This window comes from Panthera onca, chromosome B2 (genome assembly GCF_046562875.1).
Source record: "Panthera onca isolate mPanOnc1 chromosome B2, mPanOnc1 haplotype 2, whole genome shotgun sequence".
Taxonomy (NCBI): Eukaryota; Metazoa; Chordata; class Mammalia; order Carnivora; family Felidae; genus Panthera; species Panthera onca.
The window spans coordinates 58,082,224-58,101,257 of NC_138343.1; the positions used below are offsets into that span (position 1 = coordinate 58,082,224).

Genomic DNA, 19,034 nt, shown 5'->3' on the forward strand with positions numbered 1-19,034 from the left:
TACAGCCAATTACTGTACATAAAACAGATTTGCATACATATATATAATAAAATAATGTAAGACCATTATTTTATTATATATGTGTATGCAAATCTGTTTTATGTACAGTAATATACACATAGTTTTATATACATATATATGTGTGTGTGTATGTGTGTGTGTGTGTGTGTATATATATACGTATACATATATATATATGTATACGTATATATATAAATATTTGGTTCCAGTATAGAAACCCCCATGTTGAGATGGTCGGGAGTGAGAAGAGGTAAGCAAGGATGGCTGGTTTCTCAAGGCTACGTGATAAATTTCACATATATATAATATATATAATTCATATATATATTGTCTTGAGAGAAAACTGAAGGAGTAGCTAACAGTCTGTTAGGCGAAAGATCATTAAAACAGGTTCTTTGATTACTGATAAAGGTGTGATTTTTGGCAGATTTGTTGGAAGACGTTTAAAGAAGTGAGTGATATTGGTATAATAAAACTCCTTCTAGGGGTGCCTGGGTGGCTGAGTTGGTTATCTGGCTGACTCTTGATTTCAGCTCATGTGGTGATCTCACTATGAGTTCCATTACCATGTGGGGTCTGAGCTGGTGCTGAACCTGCTTGGGAGTTTCCCTCTGCCCCTCCCCCCATTCTCAAAATAAATAAACTTAAAAAAAAAAACCTCCTTCTGTTTCCCTATAGTTATGCATGTGAACAAGGTTTCTCAATGTTTAATCTCTGAAAATGGAATGTAGGAATGTGAAATATATATATATATGACATATATACATGAAATATATATGCTATATGTTATATATATGTCATATAAATGACATACATATGAGACATATATATGACATATATATGACATACATATGAGACAAATATATATGACATATATATGTCATATATATGACATACAGATGAGACATATATATGTGGGTGTGTGTGGGTGTGTGTGTGTGTGTGTGTGTGTGTATTGTTGCTTGAACATGTATATTATCACCTAGCCTGGAGAAACCAGCAATCCTTGCTTGAACATGTACCTCTTCTTGCCCCAGGCTCATCTCAACATGGGGGTTTCTATACTGGAACTTTACCTGGCATTTGATTCCTATTTTGGGGCCATTTCAATTCTTTACTCCAATCCTACTATTATCTCAAATGGGACATCTCGAAGGACTAATGACTAATCAGCCCATGATCACACATTACTTTGGTGTCATGGATTTGGTATTTTTAAATTTTAGAGGGGAACTTGCTATCACTCATCTATCTATCTATCTATCTATCTATCTATCTATCTATCTATCTATATGTCATATATATATGACAACCCGTGGCATGTACTCATGAGATGGAAATGCTTATTTCAATGTTACAGATTCCAAGAAACCTGGATTTGGGGAACTACACCGAGTGTGAAAGCCCACAAGATCTAAAAATCAAAAGCTGCTTCAGATAAACCTTGAACAGTTATGAAATGAAGAAGAAAGGGAACAATTAGACCTGAAACCCCAATGTCAGGGAGACCCCCAGTCATCATGCCTGAGGTAGACTCTTCTCTTCGCTACAATTACATGTTTCCCATACAAACGCTGGACTGCAAACAGAAAGAGTGGAAGAAAGTTCCAAACAATATCCCTCCAGACATTGTTAAACTTGACTTGTCATACAATGAAATCAACCAGCTTTGACCCAAGGAGTTTGAAGATATTCATGAGCTAAAAAAATTAAACCTCAGCAGCAATGGTATTGAATTCATAGATACTGGTGCTTTTTTAGGATTCACACATTTAGAAGAGTTAGAATTATCAAACAAAAGTCTACAAAACTATGATTGTGGTGTATTAGAAGACTTGTATTTTTTGCAACTCTTGTGGCTCAGAGATACCCTTGGATATGTGACTACAATATCCACTACCTCTACTACTGGTTAAAGCACCACTACAACGTACAATATAATGGCCTGGGATGCAAGATGCCTGAAGAATACACAGGGTGGTTTGTGGGAAAATATGTTCACAGTTACTTTGAAGAATGCCCCAAAGACAAATTACACCCTGAGACATTTGATTAAGGTCGAGAAGATGATGACTGGGAGAAGATTCATAGGGATCATGCAGCAGAGAAGCAAAGTACAAGAATCCCTATAGTAGGATAACTTAGAAATTATTCTGGTTGCAACTAGTTTTGAATTGCTATACCAGTGTCAGAAAACCATATGTTTACATTTTGATTAGCTGTGTTGCCTATTTATGCAGTATCCAGCTAAAGGAAGATTCCCTTAATTATTATTATTATTGCAAGAAATTCTAGCAATCAAAGGAATGCTTTCATCCTGCTTGCCTGCCTGTTTGCAGACCAGCCTTTGGCAAAGACTCCACACAGGTAAACTGCAGGAGTTGGGTCCTACTGATGGCATTGGAATTTCATATGTCCTGTATATATGTTTTTACTGCCTTTTGCAAACAAAATTAAAAAAAAAAACTTGGTTCATTTAATATATATATATGTATATGTATATATGTGTGTATATATATATATACATATACACATATATATGTAAATATATATATGTATGTAAATATATGTATCATATGTATATGCATTGCTATATATGTATGTTATATATATGTAAATATATATATAATATATATATGTAAATATATATATATCATATGTATATGCATTGCTAGCTTAAGGAAGAATATATACAACTATATGTGTATATAATAATCCCTATTATGTATATAAACTTTGCTGAGATTTGAGTGGTATTGTTTTTAATCTATAGATCAAGTCGGGGAGAAAACAAGTTGGGAAGAAATGACATCTTAAAACTATTGAGTGTTCTAATTAGTAAGAAATATTTCTCCATTGGGGTGCCTGGGTGGCTCAGTCAGTTAAGCATCGACTCCTGATTTCACAGGTCATGATCTTATGGTTCATGGGTTCAAGCCCTATATTGGGCTCTGTATTGATAGCGTGGATCCTGCTTGAGATTCTCTCTCCCTCTTTGCCCCTCCCCAGCTCATGCTCTCTCTCTCTTTCTCTCTCAGAATAAGTGAATAAACATTTCTCCACTTACTTAGATTGTGAATAAGAAATATACCTCAATTTATTAGATCATGTTTATTTCATGAGTGTTTTGCAGTTTTCCACATACAGATGTTATAGGTATTTTGTTAGATTTATATATAAGTCTTTTATTTTGGGATGGTTGTTTTGTAAGTGGTATTTGTTTTTTGTTTCTTTCTTTCCAATATACCAATGTTCATTGCTAGAAAGCAATTGATTTTTGTATACCTTATATCTTGCAAACTTGTTAAAGCATCTTATTAGTTCCAGGGGTGGTTTTTGAAAAAAAAAAAAAAAAAAAAAAAAAAGTAGATTCTTTGGAGTATCCCACAAAGACAATTATACCATCTGTGAATAAAGACAGATCAATTTCTTCTTGTCCTATCTGTAAATATTTTATTAGGTTAAGGAAGTTCCTACTAATTCTTAGTTTTTTGACAGCCATTATCATGAATGAACTTTGACTTTTCTCAGATGATTTCTGTGCATCTAATATTATAATTTATGGTTTTTCTTATTCATCTGTTAATATCATATGGTCAAATGATACATGATATGCTAATATGACTGATATGATTATATGTTTTTTAAATTATTTGTGAATATGATTAATTAATTACATAGATTGGTTTATGAATGTTAAACCAGGGTTGCTCTCCTGGCATGATCCCCACTTGTTGATTTCAGGCTTGAATACAGTCCTTTTCTTGTAATCTGCAAATGGCTTATAATTTTAATTTAAACTTTTATCATTAAACTTTTACTCTTTTTGCAAGGTTGTGTCATCTTTATATTCTTAGCTTGAATAATGAAAAGATTCTATACATCCTCTTACTGTTTTGCTTTTTGTTTTAGATAGAGAATGGGAGAGGGGGGAGGGGAAGAGGGGCAGAGGGAGAAAGAGAGAGAATCTCAAGCAAGCTCCAGGCTCAGTGTGGGACCTGATCCCATGACTCTGGGACTATAACTTGAGCCAAAATCAAGAGTTGGATGCTCAACCAACTGAGGCACCCAAGCTCCCCACCCATCTTTAAAATATAGAAATGCATAACAGTTTTTAGCCCTATACTCTACAAAAATATTTATACCATGACTAAGAATAATCCTTAATATATCAAATAATTGAGCTATTTTTATTGCTGTTATAGGCAATTTAATCTCAAATATATCTATTTACCTCAGAAACATCTTAATGGGATTTCTGACGTATTGAAATGATGTACCTGGTTTGTTTATACAAAAAGATGTATTAAAGAACTAATAATACACCTCTGTCCTAAAAAATAACAAGCTGAACAGACTGAAAAATTAAACTATTCCTGGTCCACAAGAGAGGGAGGGAATGGGGCAAACCACTGATCCCAACACTGAAGAGACAGGGGAATACAGGGAGTCCTGGGTTACTGGCATAGAGACTCACACAAGGAAATTGAGATGGGCACCAGAGCCTGAGAAAAAAGCTTGAGCTTTAATTGATGCATTGCTAGAGGCTTGGTGTGGAACAAGTCTGAGAGAGAAGTGCAGGGACTGAGTCATACGAAGGTCCCACAATATTTTGAGATTTACCCCCAGAAGCCTGACCACGTTCCAACAGTAAATATCAGAGAAAAACCTCCTCCTGCTTCTGACAAGGGAATGGGGGGAAAGTTACCATGTTGAAATACACCAGAATATTCTGCTTTTTTTTAAATGTTCATTTATTTATCTTTGAGAGAAAGAGAGAGTAGGAGCAAGGGAGGGGCACAGATAGAGGGAAACAGGGAATCCCAAGCAGGCTCCACGCCCAGCACAGAGCCTGATGCGCAGCTCGATCCCAGAAACCATGAGATCATGATTTGAGCAGAAATCACGAGTCAGACACATAAATGACTAAGCCACCAGGCACCCCCAGAACATTGTTCTTAATAAGGGCTGCCCTCAGGAGAAGCTAGCTAACAAGAATCTACCTTGCTGGGGTATTATCAGAACCTAACTCACCTAGGGAAGGGAAATACCAAACTCCAATTAATTTTAGCCTTCCATGTGGGGAAAGGGAAATACCCAACTCCATCCCACTCTAGCCATTCCATCCCACCTATGTGATCTGAGAAACACTTGTGAAGTTCACAGTCCAGAGACATACTCACCAAAAGACTGACCCTAATCATAGGACTATGGAATGCTTCCCCTCTTCCCACACTTAATCACATTATTAAAGGCCTATTTACAGCAATGGGATATTATTCAGTACTGCAAAAAAGAGTATAAAGCTATAAAAAGACATGCAGGAAATTTAGATGCATATTGCTAATCCAAAAAGGCTATGTATTGTAAGATTTCAACTATATGACATTCTGGAAAAGGCAAAACTATGAGTAGAATAAAAGGATCAGTTGGTTGCCAGTGATGGGGAGGGAGAGAAGGGATGAACAGGCAGAGTACAGAGGATTTTTAGGGCAGTGAAAATATTCTGCATATTATAATGGATATATGGATATATATCCATATATATTGAATATATATTATCTATATGTATATTGAATATATTTATATGTAATATATATATTCAAACCATTGAACATACAACACTGAGTGTATATCCATATAACGGATATATATATCCATTATACACACACACACACACACATATATATTTAACCATTGAATATACAATGCTGAGTGTGAGCCCTATGGTAAACTATAGTTTTGGGTGATTATGATGTGTCAATGTAGGTTCATCCTTGATAACAAATCTACCATTCTGGTGAGTGATGCTAATAATGGGGGAGATCATGCATGTGTGGGGGCAGGAGGTGTATGGGAAATATGGGAAATCTCTGTATCTTCCTCTGGATTTTGTTGTGAACCTAAAACTGCTAAAAAAAAAAGTCTTTTAAAACACTAGTAAGAAACTACTAAATTATGAAACTGTCACATCGAGTTTTTAACGCAAGACTTGATCTACAAAACTAGGGGAAAGGCCATAAAACACAAATTAATTATGAAGCATAGCAATTTAAAACACTGAAAGCAAATTTATTTTAATGAGAACTCAAAAGAAACTTTCATAGAGACACAACATCATACTTCCATTGAGTACTTGGTGCAAAAAAGTTAGTTTGGACTTCTATTAACAAGTGGTAGGAGCTACCCTCAAAATGATGATTCAAATTGGGAAATACTACTTCATCACCTGTTGGAGACAAGTTGCAAATAGAATCATTAAGTATGGTTTGTAGCTATTTTGTTAACAACCTTTCCTGGCCACTCTTCTATAAGCACTCTGCTGGTCACTACCTCTTGAACAAGCTCTTCCTGCAGATCCCACTGAAGTTGTAGATACTGTCCTTTTGATATGGCTATTTTTATTTCACATTTACTAAGATCAACATTGTGGTATTTCTATCCCATTATGTTCCTGTTCTTCTCTCTTAAACAGGGTGAAACATAATCCATGTCTGTTATTGTTCTTGTTTGTGGGGATCTCTATGGATTCCACCACACCAAAATAACCGCTTGGGGAATTAATCAAGTTAAACTCTGAGGCACATAACAAAGTCTGCAAACATGTAAAACAAATAAAATAATGCCTGGTATCATCCAATGGGGTAAGAAATAATAAGTAGTATTTAAAAACTGAATTTCCCTCCCTCCCACGCAATCAGTTCTATTCAAACCTTTTTTAGTTGAGATGTGTTACAATTGAGTTTTAATAAGACTTAATTCAACTTACATTATTAAACTCTTACTTTACTTCAAAATATTTACTTTCCAATTTAGAAAGTAGTATAGTCACGATCTCTAATATTCCATTTGCCAGATTTGAATACCATAATTTAGTAGGATGTTGTTTAATAAGTATTAAGGAAGCAACCATATTTTAGTATCTTTTTTTTTTTTTGCATTTGCAAAGCATCAACATTAAAATGTTAACTACAAATGCTCAGAAGCTGATCATTTATTCAATATCTGGAACCTTGCTGAAGCCAATAATTCTCAAGTTAGAATAGCTAAAAACTATCAAATATGCAAATAAATCACTTCATACAATTTCAGAATCCTCACAGTTCTTTTCTGTGATCTACCTTTTTTCCCCTCTAATAATTAGTGACAACCTTACATAAATCCATTTGCTTTAGAATATACCAAATTATGGAGTGCCTGGGTGGCTCAGTTGGTTAAGTGTCTGACTTCAGCTCAGATCATGATCTCCCAGCTCATGAGTTCAAGCCCTGCGTCAGGCTCTATGCTGACAGCTCAGAGCCTGGAACCTATTTCATATTCTGTGTCTCCCTCTCTTTCTGCCCCTCCCTCACTAGTGCTCTGTCTCTATAAAAAAAACATTAAAAAAATTAAAAATATGAAATATATAGAATATACCAAAATATGTAGCATCTATCCCTCTGAATGTTAGATATTTCCTTTACAGGTTACATAACTGATTGCACTTAGTTATTAGGAATTCATATGCTCTGCTTAATTTTGTGTATTTACTTATATCTTAGTCAAAAATTCACACATTCTGGAATTGTTGGCTTATTTTCATATAAATAACCACACTTCTGGAGAATAGCCATAGGCAAAATAAAACAAAATAAAATTATTCTACATCTCTCTTATCATTGTGTTCTGATGCCTTCTTAGTCCTGGATGATATATTAGGTAATTAGACTGGAACTGAAATGGTTATATAACTGAATTAGATCTAGGAATCCAAATATTTTTGCTTAATATATTCATGTGAATGACTATGGATTCACACATTGACTTTTTTTGCTCCTTTTGCTTATATCAATATTTTGATATAGTAAACTACCTAATTCCTGGGAAACACAACAGGAACACCACGTTGAAAAGTTGGGGATATCCTAGTGAGTAGGCAAAACCAATGACCTGAACACAATGGCCTTGATCATTTGTTCAAAAGATATTAGGCTATGTTACTTATTTTCTGTACTATTCATTTGAGGATACTGTATCTTCTAAATATTTAAAAATATAGGAATTTTAAACTCTTGTGATTGATTTGTTGCAGAAATGGTGATAGACTGAAATCTGAATTATTATATGTATTTGTAAATGTGTAACTTAATTTTATTATAGCCTTAAGTAAATTGCATAAAGTATAATCCTAATTAATATGAAAAATAAGTACTTTTATTAGTATTTCCTAAATTATGAATCCTGAAGGCCATTTTTAATTTAACATTTTTACTTTTATCCTGATTAATTCTATTGTCATTTACTATTAATTATGCATACAAATTAAGAGAATATTCCCTGAAGGCAATTATTACAACAAAAATCTAAGTTTTGTGAGACCACTTTACAAATCAGAATATTGTCTAAATAGCTGCTGAAATTATATATATGGAGAGCAAAATAATTTAGATAAAAGGAAGCAATAATAACTACAACTCTCAGTGATTATGAATGCACAAAACTCACAATGAATTTTATTTCATATAAGTTTTCAGTAAAACATTGCTTCATATTTGACTCTTGAGAGTTTATTTAAGTTTCAGACTACTAAGTTGTTTTGATTTAGGATGCTCTACCTGCAGAAACTGAGACAAGGACTTAAACACAGGCTGCTTATTTGGGAGGTGATGCAAATAAGCAACAATGAAGAAGTAGGGAAAATGAAACAGGGACGTAAGAGAGTCATCTAGGAATGTACTATTTAGTTCTTTGCCACTGTGTGTAATGGTGCTCAGTCCCACTGTAGTGGTTTTAAAACTCTTCATCCTTTTCAAAGCAAAGACCCTAATTCTTGTCTCATCGAGTGTAGGCTCTACTTCATAATTCATTGCTAAGGTGTAGCCAGCATCTGGTCAAAGTGTGGCTTCCTCATTCTTCTCTCTTTGGTTCTCTCAGGCAAGCCAACTGCTGTGTCATGAAGATACTCAAGTATCTATGAAAAAGGCCGTATGGAGAAGAAGTAAATTCTCTGGTCAACAATCACATGAGTGTACTTGGAAGAGGACCTTTAGCCCCATACAGGTCCTTCATATGACTCACCCAGCTAATGACTTGACTGCAACCTAATGAAAGATCCTGAGCTAGAATCACCCTGATAAGCCACTCTTAAATTCCTGAATCACAGAAATGGTGAGATAATAAATGCTTGCTGTTCTAAGCCACTGGACTTAGTGGGGGGGGGGGGCAATTTGTTATATAGCAATATGTAACTATGCATTCAATGAGGACCATCTGAAGATCTGTGGAGAAGGCACAATAGAAGGTGTTCTGGAATGATTGAGAACCAGAGCAATTGTCCACTGACTCGTACTGCCCATTAGTCAAGGGTTGTCCCCATGGTATTAACATATTCATAGTCTAGATTGATTTATGAGGGGCTAATGGGTGTGTATGCTCACTAAGATCCCTCAGCTTCCAAAAAAAAAAAAAAAAAGTATAAGGTATAACAGTGGAGGTTGAAGTGAGATATAGTAAATGTGTTTAGGAACTTCCCAGCACAGATGCAATGGGATAAAAGCAACAAAAGCAACTGCTACAAATGCCACATATGGAGCCCCAACCTATTTTGTATGTTAAATAACTTCCCAAAAATAAAGAAAAAAAAATGGAAAAAAGAAATCAATACACTTAAACTACACTGTGATCTTATGTTAAGAGAAAGTTTTTTCTTCTACATTCTGTTTTTAGGAATAATTCATTTAACATAAAATAAAGCAGACTTTTACCCTGGGAATTATTTTTAAGAGATAATATGCAAACAACCAGAACCAACCTGGGCAATGAAACTTATCTTAATCTATTATAACCTGTACCACTATGTCTATATTACTCTATTATGATCAGAATGATTTTATCAAGGCAAAATTCTCAATTATTATTCAGAAACTTTGCTTATTTATAATAAACTGCTATATTCCAGCTCGCAAAATACTATTATATAGTAACAATGGGTAAAATTTCTACCTATGTACAAGGCATGTTGCAAGATCATTTACATACATTTGTCAATCCCCAAAACACGATACAAGATAGATATTATTTTTAGGCTACCAGTGATTGGAGCTCTCTATTTGGCCTAAATTTAAATTAAAAAATTCACTACTTGGTATTTACCCAAAGAAAATAAAAAATACTGATTTGAAAAGATACATACATGCACCGCTATGATATCACAGTATTATTTACAATAGCCAGATATAGGAACAGCCTATATAACATCCTTAATGAATGGATAAAAAAATATGAGGTGTGTGTGTGTGTGTGTGTGTGTGTGTGTGTGTACACAGAGAGAATAATATTACTTAGCCATGAAAAAAAAAATGAGATCTTGCCATCTGCAACAAAGTGGATGGATTTAGAGGGTACAATGCTAAGTGAAATAAGTCATTCAGAAACAAATACCACATAATTTCATCATATATACAATTTAAGAAACAAAACAAATGAATAAACAAAAAAGAGATAAACAAAAAAAATGAAAGCTTAAATACAGAGAACAAATTGGTCATTGCCAGAGGGGAGATGAAAAGGGGGATGGGTGAAATATATAGAGAATTAAAGTACACTTATCTTGATGAACACTGAGAAATGTATACAATTTTCGAAACATTATATTATACACCTGAAACTAATATAACTCTGTATGTTAATTATACTTCAATTAAAAAAAAGCCACTTGGCAGGCACAATTTTAGGAGATTTCACTGGAAACAATATTCCCCATTCCAAATCCTGATGCACTCAGATACCCAGGTATGGAAGAATTTTCTGATGAAATCTTTTTAAAGTTTTATTTAAAGTCCACAATTTCTAGTACTGGAATATCCTAAATAACATATTCAAGAAATAGTTGGATTCTTCAGGACCTTTCCAAAATTAAAGAACACATGACTTTACGAAGAAACTCATTTGATTTTTCAAAAGTTCTATTAGCAAAAAGTAAATTACCTTGAACCACCATTATTTTTTTTACATGCAAAGTGTTAAACATTTTGCCAGAGTATCATTATAGTGATGACAAATACCTTTTTCTTATTCTTCCAATCACTGTATGACATTCTCTTAACAGCAGAAACCCATGGGCTTTCAAATCCATGTTCTAAGCCTTTGAAAATTTTATTTTGTCACAAAATTTTCCCATTTCCTTGGGAAACTTGCTAACATTCTCAACCTATTCCTTATGAAGCAGTGTCCAGACCTCTGTTATGACTACACATCCCTGGAAGAACAGTTTCTTCCAACAACCAGATTTTCCCTCCTACCCTTCACTCCCATATTACATTTAACAGATGTCTTATATGTTCTGGCATTTGTCTCAGTATATGGATACATATATGTATGTTGCTAGAGAAATTAAGGTCATCTCATAAAGAGATAAAGTTTTGTACTACTTTTCTGTGAATAAACAGTAATTATCTGAGTAATGTTGGAGAGATGGTGTGTTAGAGCTGTTTAACATTCCACATTTTAATATTTCAAATGTATTTTATTTCAAGAACTATGTACACATGAGCCATATGGTATATATGTATGTTTGTATTTATATCTATCTATTTACATATGATGAAAGCTATCACAGAATTATAAGGTGTAAAAAAAACTAAAAAGAGGATCATAATTTCACATTAAATTATGAAAAAGTCTTAAAACATTAAAATATATGCATTTCCAAAGTTTCCCTGAGGTTGCACAAAAATACACTTAAAACCCTCAACAAAGTAGGGATAGAGGAAACATAACTCAACATCATAAAGTTCACATACTAAAGACCCACAGCTAATATCATTATCAATGGGAAAAACAGAGCTTTTCCTATACAGTCAAGAACAAGACAGGGATGTCCACTCTAACCACTGTTATTTAACAAAGAAGTGGAAGTCTTAACCTCAGCAATAAAACAAGAAAAAGAAATAAAGGGCGTATAAACCAGCAAGGAAGAAATCAAACTTTCACTATTTGCAGATGACAGGATACTCTATGTAGAAAACCCAAAAACTCCACCAAAAAAATTATTAGACACGAATTCAGCAGAGTTGGATATAAAATCAATGTCCAAAAATCTGTTGCATTTCTATACACCAATAATGAAATAGCAGAAAAAACAAATCAAGGAATTGATCCCTTTTACAATTACACCAAAAAATATAACATACCTCGGGATAAACCTAACCAAAGAGGTAAAAGATCTATGTGTTAAAAACTATAGAAGACTTATGAAAGAAATTGAATAGGACACAAAGAAATGGAAAAACATTTCATGCTCATGGATAAGAAGAACAAATATTGTTACAATGTCTATACTATCCAAAGCTATCTTCACATTTAATGCAATCCCTATCAAAATACCACCAGAATTTTTCACAGAGCTAGAACAAACAATATTAAATTTGGAACTGCAAAAGACCCCAAATAGCCAAAGCCATCCTGAAAAAAGCAAAGCAAATCTGGAAGCATCCTGATTCAGGACTTCAAGCTATATTACAAAGCTGTAGTCAACAAGACAATATGGTAGTGGCACAAAAACAGACATATATATCAATGGAACAGAATAGAGAACTCAGAAATGGACCCAAAACTATATGGTCAACTCATCTTTGACAAAGCAGGAAAGAATATCCAATGGCGGCGGGTCGTGGGGGGGGGGGAGTCTCTTCAACAAATGGTGTTGTGAAAACTGGACAGAGACATGCAGAAGAATGAGCATGTACCACTTTCTTACACCATACACAAAAATAAACTCAAAATGGATGAAAGACCTAAATGTAAGACAGGAAACCATCAAAGTGCTGGGGGAGAACACAGACAGCAACCTCTTTCACGTCAGCTGGAGCATCTTCTTCTTCTTTTTTTTTTTTAATTTTTTTTTTAACGTTTATTTATTTTTGAGACAGAGAGAGACAGAGCATGAACGGGGGAGGGGCATAGAGAGAGGGAGACACAGAATCTGAAGCAGGCTCCAGGCTCTGAGCCATCAGCCCAGAGCCCAATGTGGGGCTCGAACTCCCGGACTGTGAGATCGTGACCTGAGCTGAAGTCGGACGCTTAACCGACTGAGCCACCCAGGCGCCCCTGGAGCATCTTCTTACTAGACACATCTCCAGTGGCAAAGGAAACAAAAACAAAAATGAACTATTTGGACTATCAAGATAAAAAGCTTTTGCACGGTGAAGGAAACAATCAACAAAACTAAATGGCAGCCTGTAGAATAGAAGATATTTGAAAATGACATATCGGATAAAGGGTTAGTATCCAAAATCTATAAAGAACTTATCAAACTTAACACCCCAAAAGTAAATAATCCAGTTAAGAAATGGGCAGAAAACACAAACAGACATTTTTTTCAAAGAAGTCAGCCAGATGGCTAACAGGCACATGAGAAGATGCTCAACATCACTCATCATCAAGGAAATACAAATCAAAACCATGATGAGATGCCAACTCGCAGCAGTCAAAATGGCTAAAATTAACAACACAGGAAACACAAAATATTAGTAAGGGTGTAGAAGAGGAGAACCCTTTTACACTGGTGATAGAAATGCAAACTGGTGCAGCCACTCTGGAAAACAGTATGGAGGTTCCTCAAAAAGTTAAAAATAGCACTGCCCTATGACCTAACAGTTGCTCTACTAGGTATTTAGCCAAAGAATACAAAAATACTGATTCCAAGGGGCACATGCGCCCTGATGTTTATAGTAGAATTATCAATAATAAGCAAACTATGGAAAAAGTACAAATATCCATCGACTGATGGATGTGTGTGTGTGTGTGTGTGTGTGTGTATATATATATATATATATATATATATATATATATATATATATATATAAATATGAGAGAGAAGAGAGAGGGAGAGAGAGAGCACGCGCGCGAGAGAATAGAATATTACTCAGTCATCACAAAGAATGCAATCTTTCCATTTGCAATGGTGTGGATGGACCTAGAGTGTATTATGCTAAGTGAAATAAATCACTAAGAGAAAGACAGTACCATATGATTTCACTCATGTGGTGGAAGTTAAGAAACAAAACAGATGAACACAGGGAAAGGAAAAAAAAGAGAAAGGGAAGCAAACCATAAGGGACTCTTAACTATAGAAAACAAACTGAGGGTTGATGGAGGGAGCTCGGTAGGGGCTGTGTTAAATGGGTGATGGTCATTAAGGAGGGCATGTGTGACAAGCCCTGGATATTGATTACATGTAAGTAATGAATCACTAAATTCTACACCTGAAATCAATTTTTCTATATATGTTAGATACCCGGTGTTTAAGTAAAAACTTGAAAAAAACAATAAAATAAAATGGGTACTTTGTTAAATAAAATAAAATTATAAGATTTTGGTTTCTGACATGCCCCCAAACCTAAACATACCCCATATTTTCTTACTGCATCCTTTACTTCTCCTTTGATTAATCTTTAATATATAAATTATTATCCTTTGAATGGCTTCTCATGTAATCATTCTTATTTTCTCTTCTTCAGTTTTAACTAGTCTAGATCTAATGTCCACAGCATAGTTTATGATTGAAGCAATTCTCCAATGGAACTTTTGTCAGTTTTATAAGATCCTGAATCCTTGGTAAGAATTTAAATTCTACTTTTAAGTTGGTTTCCTTTATATTTATATTGCATTTTCTGCCAAGGGGAAGATTCATGATTCCTCAATTTGTTTTCTCAATTTGTAGGTAGTATTTACTTAAGAGGCATGTTTGAGTTGGGGTTAATATTAAAAGAGAATTTTTAAATTTCCTATACAATTCTATAGCAGCAGGATTTAGAAAATTTGCACTAAATAAGAAATACCCAGAGAAAGAAAGATCCCTTGTAATTACTTAACAGTAAGAATACGCATTTTAAAAATTACACTTCTTAAGGCACCTGGGTGGCTCAGTGGGTTAAGCATCCGGCTCTTGATCTCAGCCAGGTCATGATCTCAAAGTTCATGGGATCGAGCCCTGCATTGAACACTGTACTGACAGCATGAAGCCTGCTTGGGATTCTCTCTCTTCCTCTCTCTCTACCCCTCTCTGCTCATGCTTTCTCTCTCTAAAATAAATACATTTTAAGAATTATGTTTTTCTACTTTCCTTTTTAAAAATATAACAAAAGAGTTGCATCATGGCATTACATATTTTCCATCTTGCCACAAGGCATAACAGAGAAATAGAAATGTATAAAGTATATTTCTTTCTAGATAATTGCTTTTTTGGAGTTTAATTTTAAGCTAAAGTTTGGACGTATATTCGAATTCAGCATGGAATCAGAATTTTCTGAAATTCTTTAAAAGTCTTTATTGTTGTTAATATAGCTAAAATGGTTAAAAATTCTCAAACATGCATGTCTTTTATAATTTTCCAGGAAATAATAGAAGTGAATTAGAAAACTGACCACTCATCAGCCTAAATCAGATCATAATTAATAAATCACTGCATAAACTGAACTTTAAGAAATGCCTGTGGGATTTTTTATATGCAGATAATTTATTTCTCTCAAGAGCATCTATGGTTTCGATTAGGCTTATTAAAATGCTGATTAACTATTCTGACCTCTACTTATTTACCAAACTGTATATTTCCTGAGGATCATTCTTTCTGGTTTGAAATTTTGTTTTTAGAAAACTGAGTAAAGAAAAAACAAATCCAAGCTCCAATTATAGAAACTGATTTATGTAGTAGAGTCACATTTATGCAAAAGAAGGATAATGAAAAATGTCATGAACTCTATGAAACTCATAGCTGTGAAATTACTATAAAATATTTTCATTTTTCACTTCTAAAATAAGTACATAGCAGTGAGAGAACATGATATGTGTAAGTGCTTCTCAAACTTTAATGTATATATACATACTAGAATAAATTTCTAACAGACTGTTTCTTTTCGAAATGATGTTTAGTTATAGAAAGCTACATCTTGCTTCCCCAAAGAAACTATAACCAGGTTCTCTATTATACTTAAAATACTGAGAATTTCAATTGCATTTTTAATGAAATACACAAATTAACAAATTTAATATTTATTAAAATCAGTAAATATATACTTTTAAAATTATAATTATTAAGATCCGCTAAATGTCACACAACTGGTTACTTTACCTTTACAAGAAAAAGCTCCTGTCTGGTCTCAAGCAAATTCTCTCCATTTTTCATGTTCTTTTATTTTTTAACATTTGTATTACTTTGGTGTTTTAGGACACTTCTAGAAGGAGTGAATCATCCAGCCTGTATATTTTTTAGACTATCTTCATCTTGGGCTGAAAGAATCCTCCCTGACACCATCTATCATCAAATAGTTTGTATTTGGAGAGTGGGCGGGGAAAGCAATAGCCTTGAAGTAAAAAAGCATGCTAACTTTCAAGCAATTTTCCCTGACCATTATTTTTCACTCTAGGATTTTCACTCTGTGTTAAGAACATGACACAGGTGTTCATAGTTCTCTACCAAATACCATTTTAATGTCAGATTATTAACCAAGGTATTTAATCTGCTATTTTTTTTTAATTTTTTTTTTACGTTTATTTATTTTTGAGACAGGGAGAGACACAGCATGAATGGGGGAGGGTCAGAGAGAGAGGGAGACACAGAATCTGAAACAGGCTCCAGGCTCTGAGCTGTCAGCACAGAGCCCGACGCGGGGCTTGAACTCACGGACCGCGAGATCATGACCTGAGCCGAAGCCGGATGCCTAACCGACTGAGCCACCCAGGCGCCCCATAATCTGCTATTTTTTTACTTTAACAATCATATATATATATATATATAATATATATATATATATATATATATATATATATATATTTTATATATATACACACAAATATAATATATATTATATATTATATATATTATATATATATATATTTTATATATATACACACAAATATAATATATATTATATATTATATATATTATATATATGTTAATGTTTATTTTTGAGAGGCGGGGGGCAGAGGGCAGAGAGAGAGGGAGACAGAGGACCTGAAGCGGGCTTTGTGCTGACAACAAAGAGCCTGATGCCAGAGCTGGAACTCACGAACTGCAAGATCATGACCTGAGCTGAAGTCGGATGCTTAACCAACTGAGCCACCCAGGCACCCCAACAATTATATATATATTAAGTTTATTTATTTATTTTTGAGAGGGAGAGCTCGGGAAAGGGCAGAGAGGTAGAGAATCCCAAGCAGGCTCCATGCTGTCAGCACAGAGCCCAGTGCAGGGCTTGAACTCCAGAACCATGAGATCATGACCTGAGTCGAAATCAAGAGTCAGATGCTTAACTGACTGAGCCACCCAGGACCCCCAACAATTTTATATTTTTAACAGTTCTTTGGTTGCTTCAGGAATTTCCTTTCTTGTTCACTTCCTTACCCACTCTATTATTTTGCAATGGCTGACCTAACAAAGTAACACAGACTGGTTGGCTTAAAACACAGACATTTATTCTCTTACAATTCTGGAATACAATGTCCAAGATCAAGGTATTAGCAGGGTTGGTTTCTTCTGAGGGTCTCTCTCATTTGCTTGTAGATGTTTGTCTTCTGGTGTCTTCATGTGATTTTCCCTCAGTCTGTTTCAGCATCTCTTCTTATAAGGACATAAGTCATATTGGACTAGGTCCCATTTCTATGACCTCATTCTACCTTAATTATACCTTAATTACTTTTTAAATACCCTATCTCCAAATAGTCACATATGAAATTTGGGAGACACAATTCATAATCCCTGCCTCTTATCTGTAAATCAAAAGAAGTCTAGCCCTAGATAACAATGAGAAAAAATGCTAGGAATACACTCACATGAATGAAAAGCATAGACATGAATTCTGAAGTAAAGTTAAACATTAAAATATGAAAAAAAAAAATAAGGTAGGTCTTAGAAAGAGACTAAAAGCTATTTTCAGAAACTTCACAGAAGTTTACACTTTCAGACACTAGTATTATATATAAATCTCTTTCTTGGTCAACATTGTGCCTTTTAAAATTATGGTTAATTATTAGGATTATACATTTTTTTCTATTTTTCACTATGTAAGCCCCAAAAGTAGAAGTTTATGCTATAAAATTAACATAAATTTAAAATTCCTCTGCATGATTTTTGTGCAAAAAGGATTATATGGGAAAACCCAACTCTGAAGATTTGAAAATTCATGCAAAGGGTAGAAAAATAGTCATTATTATACTTCATGATGAAGACCAAAAAAATTATTTTTGAATATTCCCTACTGTTCTTTGTAATCACTAAGCATTTAGTGTCTCATTTAAGATAAATGGCTATTGGGGCACTCAGCTCAGAATCCAAATTTAGAAGCTTTGTTCAAGAAGCTTAGGATTTCTGGCATCTCTTCCAGTTAACTATGTGACATTTCTACTTTATGGAAAATGTTGAGTTGAAATGAAAATCTGCCAAACCAGGTAGAGCAGGCAGATATAGATATAGTTTTTTTCTTAAGAATTATATATATATAATTATATATTATATTTTATAATATTATTATATATTATATAATTATAATATATTATTATATTATATAAAAATATATATAATTATATTATATTATATATTATATATATACATATATATATGTATATACATGTATATATATATATATATATATACATGTATATACATATATATATATATATATATATATACATGTATATATATATATAATTTCCAAAGCAGTATCATCACAATAGAACTGCTTAAGGACTTATATTGTCTTGCCACTTGACATGGTACAGATCATATAGTCCAGAGAGAAAATCAAATAAATGTGGAATTTTGTTTGGTTTGGAGGTGAGAATTTGACTCAAGCAATGCTGACTAGTTTTCTTAGGAGATGATTTCATTTTTCTTTCAAATTGTAGCCTGAGAAGATGGAGGCTCAAAGTTATCAATAGCAGTTTTCCATCAAGTATATAGAGTTCCCTTTTGAATAAAGCCAATATAGCATAGAGGGAAAAAAGTAAAAAAAAATAGAGAAATGATTTCTGGACTATAT

At 33.8% G+C, this 19,034-nt stretch overlaps 1 pseudogene; it reads left to right on the top strand.

The window, feature by feature from the left end:
• Window positions 1–1,313: 1,313 nt before the first annotated feature.
• LOC132667949 (leucine-rich repeat-containing protein 17 pseudogene) lies at window positions 1,314–2,161 on the top strand (annotated as a pseudogene).
• The last annotated feature ends 16,873 nt before the right edge of the window (window positions 2,162–19,034 follow it).